The following is a 6,553-nucleotide window of genomic DNA, read 5'->3' on the forward strand; positions in this document are numbered from 1 at the left end:
GACATTGAGAGCATTATAGCAACAGCTGATTACATTGCGGTACATGCCCAAGACAGAGAAGGAAGAGCATGGAGGGCAGTGATAGCACTAGCAGAAGGATGTAGACTCACCCAGGTGTCAGATGAGGAGCTGTTCCCAGAAGGAAAGGAGGAAGGTGAAATGGTGTTTATGATGAGTGTGGAAATATGGCTAAAAGTGGCGTACAAACAAGTGGCACAGAAAATTGCAATGGCACTTGAGGCACCCACATCCACCCCAGTTCCCTTCTTTGAGGAGGATATGACAAAAGTACCCACATCATTATGGACTACCGGCCCCTATGACGTGGGGTGCATAAAAAGTATAGGGGGAGTAAGGATAAAATTGAAGAAAGGTGCAATACTCCCCAGAGTGAAACAGTACCCACTATCAAAAGAGGCAGATGAGGGCATATATGAAACCATAACGGCCCTTATAAATAATGGCATATTGGTCCCCTCAGAATCACCATGTAATACGGCTGTATACCCAGTGCGCAAGGCTAGAGGGGGTCTTGGCGCTTCATACAGGATCTCAGGCCCTTGAACAACATAGTAGAAGCAGAATACCCTATAGCCGCAAACCCGGCCACAATATTGTGTGGCATTCCAGCAGGAGCATCACGATTTACAGTGATCGACCTTAAAAATGCTTTTTTCTCAATACCATTGCACCCAGACTCACAAGATTTGACAAGCTTTACTTACAGAAACAGAAAGTGGAAACACACCAGATTGCTACAAGGGTACTGCGAATCACCCTCAATATTCAACAGAGTAATACAGATGGATTTGGGTAACATTGAAGTGGAAAGCACAGTGTTGCAGTATGTCGACAACATAATAATTTGCAGTACAAACGAAAGAACCTGCAGAGAGGACTCATTAAAGATGCTGACAATATTGGCTGAAAAAGGTTACAAGGTAGACATGGAAAAGTTACAGTACTGTCAAGAACAGGTACTTTACATTGGTCAGCTCATATCCCAACATGGAAGAAAGATTGCACCACAAAGAGCACAGGCCATTTCAAAAACGCCAGTGCCACAAACAGTGAGGGAACTGCAGCAGTTCCTGGGTCTGTGCAACTACTGTAGAGCATGGGTATTTGATTATAGCTCATACATAGGACCCCTGCTTGAGGCGTTAAAGGAAGCTAATAAAGGGGAGAAAAAGTTGGGGTGGACAATGGAAATGAAAGAGGCTTTTGATGAACTGAAAGATGCGATATCAACTGCTCCGGTACTGGCAACCCCAGACTATGAGCGACAATTCTTTATATTTTCACATTGCGACTCAGCAGTAATAAAAGCAGTGTTGGCTCAAAAAACAAGCATGGGCTACAAACCAGTAGCATTTTACAGCGGCCACTTAGATCCTGTGATGTTAGGTCATTTCCCTTGCGAACAAGGTCTCGCCGCAGCTGCTTTTGCGGTAGAGAAAGCATCAGCAATCACCATGGGGTGCCCAACTACACTGTTTGTGGAACATGCACTATTTGCAATATTGAATAAACCTAAGTCCACCCTAACCACGCAAAGGGCATCAGGTTATGAGATCATCTTATCCAGAGCTGAACTATCAATTGTTAGATGTAGCACGGTCGACCCTGCAAGGTTCCTAGCAGAAGTACTTGAGGAAGGAGATTATGCACACGATTGTACGCAAATCACTGAAATGTACTCATGTACTAGAAAGATTGAAGAGAACGCACTAGAGGGAGGTGAGCTCCTGTTCATTGACGGGTCATCAACTATCGACCAAAGGGATGGTATAAGGAGGACTGGGGCAGCAGTGGTAAAAATGATGGAGGTACCGGTGTGTGTGGCAATGAAATGTGTACAACTACCATAGTATTATTCCGCTCAGGCAGCAGAATTAATTGCACTAATCTTGGCGTTGAAGGAAAGCTTTGACAAACGAGTGACCATATATTCCGACAGCGCATATGTTACGTCCACTGTCCACTCAGGGCTGTCGAAATGGAGAAGAAGAGGGTTTAGGAGAGCTGATGGCACTCCAGTGCAACATGCCCTCCTATTGGCTGAACTAATTGAAGCAATAAATGACCCCCAAGAATTAGCTTTGGTCAAATGCACCGCACACACCAATGGTGAAGACTACATTTCAAAAGGGAATGCAGCAGCAGACGCACATGCAAAGTATGCTGCATATTTTGGTGAGATATGGAACCCCCCAGAGTCAGAGAGAGGGAGAGGGAGGGGAATGGCTAAGGAGATGTTGATAAGAGAAGGGTACACCCATCTCCCAGCCACACAGATAATGGAGCTACAAGCGGCTGCACCAATGGCAGAAAAGGAATTATGGGTAGAAAGAGGATGCACAATGTCACCAACTGACGCACTATGGCGCCAGGGTGACACTTGGAATATTGTAATACCACTGGCACTATTGAACACCGCCCTGAGCCAACTACACCACCCAGCGCCACCGACAGGGCCACTGGAAGAACAACAACAGCTTCACCAACGGAGGAAGAGACTTCTACCACAACTAACGGCCTAAGTGTCCCCATACCCTGCCACCCCTCAGATTCCCCAGAGACAACTACTAGAAAAGAAAGGGGTGATCCCCCTACCGCCCACCCCATGGTTACACGATTAAAGAGTAAAGAGACTTCCGCCAGTTGAGCCTCAAACCCTCTGCCCATTGACCCCCTACCCACTGTAGTAATAACTGAACTGAAGGACATTGTCTTGCACATATACACATGTAAACACCTGAATGTTCTCTTTCTTTTCACTCGCACATGCAGGTACAGTGTATTATTGTACTATTAAGAAAGTAGATAACTAACCAATTCACTGCCCAGGAGTAGATGGTACCCTCAGACGATAATTACCTGGAAGAATTGTCACACCAATTTGTATATGAAATAAAAAGGCCAACGTACCTGAAAAGAAGGAGCGTACGTGTCTATTACACAGCATTCCTCTTGGCCATAGAACATTCAATGCCCCACCTCCAACCATACTTGCCTGCCCTAAGAAATAGATCGCTTAGATTGGCGTGGGAACAGCTCTTCGCCTGGGCACTGAATGACTATTTGATAGGGAGAGCTTAAAAACAACAACTAACACTAATAACAAGCATATTAAGAATTTTCAGGCGGGCAACTGTAACGTCGCAAGAATAAGCTGCCGGACTGCAGCAAGGTAAGAGCAAAATGTCGGTGAAATTAGCATTTGTAATAAAATTGATAGGGATTTTAATGATCACCGGATTCTTGGCTGCCTCTGTATGGCAGTACAGCTATGCTATTAATATTATTGCTGTACCCAAACCTAATACACCCCCACCCCCAGCTGCAACAGGTGTTACGTCAGGTGGCACTAGTAAAATCCCACACAAGGAAAATAGAGTTAAACGCAGCACATACTCAGATAATAAAGGTATTGACAACTACATACAAGATTCAGCACACATCTCAAACAACATATGGTACCAACACATGACCCACATAGGTAAGCAGACAACAGAAGACAGCTGCTACGTTTGCTCATTAATCCCATACGCCATGAGCGCTTCTCGAACATTTGTTGCCACGGAGATAGATGAAAAAATAGCACGATGTATAATATACCTGGCACTGTTCCAGACGAAAGGAAGATTTCAAGGGACAGTGGTGCAACTGGTGTGGAAAACACGAGATACATATCCATATCCATATCCATATGAAAACAACTTCCTCAAGACTTATTTGAGTTACCATAAGCAGCAGCAGTTTACATGCTGAAGGATTCAGATACATAACAAGTGGTCCTGAAAAAGGAGAAACAAAGAAAGTAACACTACAGTACCTACCATGTGATTGGTACGCCACTGAAATCCCTGGTAAGAACGGATGTTGGGAAAGACCACTGGTGATAATAACAGGGAAGGTGTACATGAACAACAAATGGGACATAGGAGTGGTTGGTAGCAACATGGTAACAAGAGAAAATATTGCAACTATTGATGGACACAACCATAGATGTTGGATGACTTGGGTCAAGTACGTACCCATGCTCACGTGGATGGAGAAGGATGAAGACCCAATAACAATACTGCCGCTAACTGCGCCTAAGGTATGCTACCAACATAAAGGGGAGGTGGACGTAGGATACAACACCAACTGTGAAAGCGTGATGCAGTTACCTGAGGGGGGAGCAGGAACAGCAGTAGTAATGGACAATTACTGGGCCTGCGGAGAAAAAGCATACCACACACTGCCCCCTCTGTGGAATGGTATATGCACAATAGTGCACGTTAATGTACCATCACTAGTGGTACCCCAGAAACATGTCAATATGGCGAACTTTCCCAAAATGGATGAAAGGAACAAAAGGAAGAAGAGATCTGTACAACCTCAGAAGGAGCCAGAGAGCAAAACCAACGGCAATAATACTGACCTGAATAGAAAGAAAAGACAAGGAGAACCTCTGACAGGAAATTACCTATGGGGAAGGTCGGAAACAGCACTCACTTCAATTCCACCAGAGCACAGACTATTCAGCAGAGCAGCCATGTTCTTCTCCTCAATAATACATCCAGGGCTACAGGTTTACGCAAACGCAAAATTTCTCCAGATAACTCGATGGGAACTAATGATGACTATTAATTCTACGGTAAATGGATTCAACGCAATAAAAGAGGAACTGCGAGCTGTGAGGATGGTAGCACTTCAGAACAGATATGTACTGGACCTCCTCACAGCAATGGAAGGAGGAGTTTGCGCTAAGATAGGACAATCATGCTGCACATTCATCCCTGCCAACGATGCTGACAATGGTACACTGACAGAAGCAGTTTTACAATTGGCCCAGATGCACTCAAAAATGATGGATGAAAGTAAAGGTGTGAAAAAGGATGAGAGCTGGTTTTCAATATTATGGTCCTGGATGCCATCTTGGCTGTCAGATGGACTGAAGATTATAGTTGGAGTTACTATTTTGGCTGGAGTTACACTGATCATAATAAGATTTTGGAAGGCCCGGAAGGCACGCACCACAGACGAGATGATAGAAATGGTTGGTATGCACCTCTTGATGCCAACAGACGACGGCCAACACACAGGCACAATCATAAAAGAGAGAGAGAAGTTGCGCAACCAGATCATCACAAACCACCTGGACCCACCATCTGTGAAGCTCGAAAACCCAAGAAACCCAAGGAGCTACATAGGGAAATGGGTATACTGCACTCCTGGAGGAACCTGAGCATATATGTATTGGTCATTTGAAGACCATGTTAACCACTATGGACATTTGGGAGGAATAACTAAAATATGGAGAGTGAGAGGAGATAAAGAAAAGGATATGTTTGTGGTCGACAAGTCGACCAGAGGGGGGACTGAAGTGGGAGAATGGAAGAACAGACTCCCGCCCTTCCCCTCTCGCGCTTGGCCTAGAGGATCACGGCCTAGACACCCGCCACGAGAGGAGTTTGCCTATCTACCAGACGACCAAATACCCTGGTACAGGAACATACGGATGTGCCCACCTACTTGCCCAGCAGCCCGCCCTGCCCATGCCGACACCTGCGGCATGGATCAACTCGACTAAACCTACACGTCGTTAGAGATGCCATGACGACCTAGCCAACGGTCAGCACACCTGTGCACACATGCACACCGGACACTCCCACACCAATCCACATGAAGAACATACTCAGTGCTATGACATAGGCGACAGACATACCCACGGACGTGCATCTTTATTATTTTCCACATAGGCTCTCAAAATGCAGAAACGCAAGACGCATAATGAACTTATCTAAAAAGGCTTGCTCACGCTTCTTCTAAGAACCATGTACCATAATGAAGAATATAACTGAGACACGATACTGTGGATATAGCAATATGATACCGTAACCTAAAGAGCTCTGCATCAAACGGTTCCACCTATGCACCAGGCCCAAGTAGGCCGCAAGCAAAAGTTTCCATGAACATTGAATGAGCAAGAGCTCAGTTGCTCACCCTGCAGAATGAGCCCGGCGAAAGCACACCGCCAAGGGCACGATGTTGCAATCTCGCACGCTGCAAGCCGACGCCAAGGTCGCACCTGCAAGATAAACCAGGCACACAGTGGGAAAAACCATATTAATTGTGCTGAATTCTGCCTCAAACACGGTCCCAGGTCACGTGACAAAGCCAAACCTGACAGGATGCCAAGCCCAGGAGGAAGGAGACGCCTGAATCCCACGTTTCAAGACACAGGCAGATACAATTAAAAGACTCATTGGACATCTGCAGCAGTGGGAGTAGTCGACCTCCCAACATATGAATAAATCCTCACATTGTTTACACCTACCCATAGTAAAAACATTGTTGCAAATGACAGGTGCACCGCGAGCTGGGAACAGCGATAGTCCCAGACTGGGAGGCTCGCGAGTGGACCAATCAGAACATGGGGCTCTTATCATTGACGCCATTAACATTGACCAATCCTCAGAGGTCTTCATGTAACAATTTTCATGTATCAAATTGAAGGGACAGTCCAAGTATATCACCTGACTAACCCTCAACCACTAACACC

Source organism: Ambystoma mexicanum, chromosome 1q (assembly GCF_040938575.1).
Source record: "Ambystoma mexicanum isolate Mex_15411 chromosome 1q, UKY_AmexF1_1, whole genome shotgun sequence".
Classification (NCBI taxonomy): Eukaryota; Metazoa; Chordata; class Amphibia; order Caudata; family Ambystomatidae; genus Ambystoma; species Ambystoma mexicanum.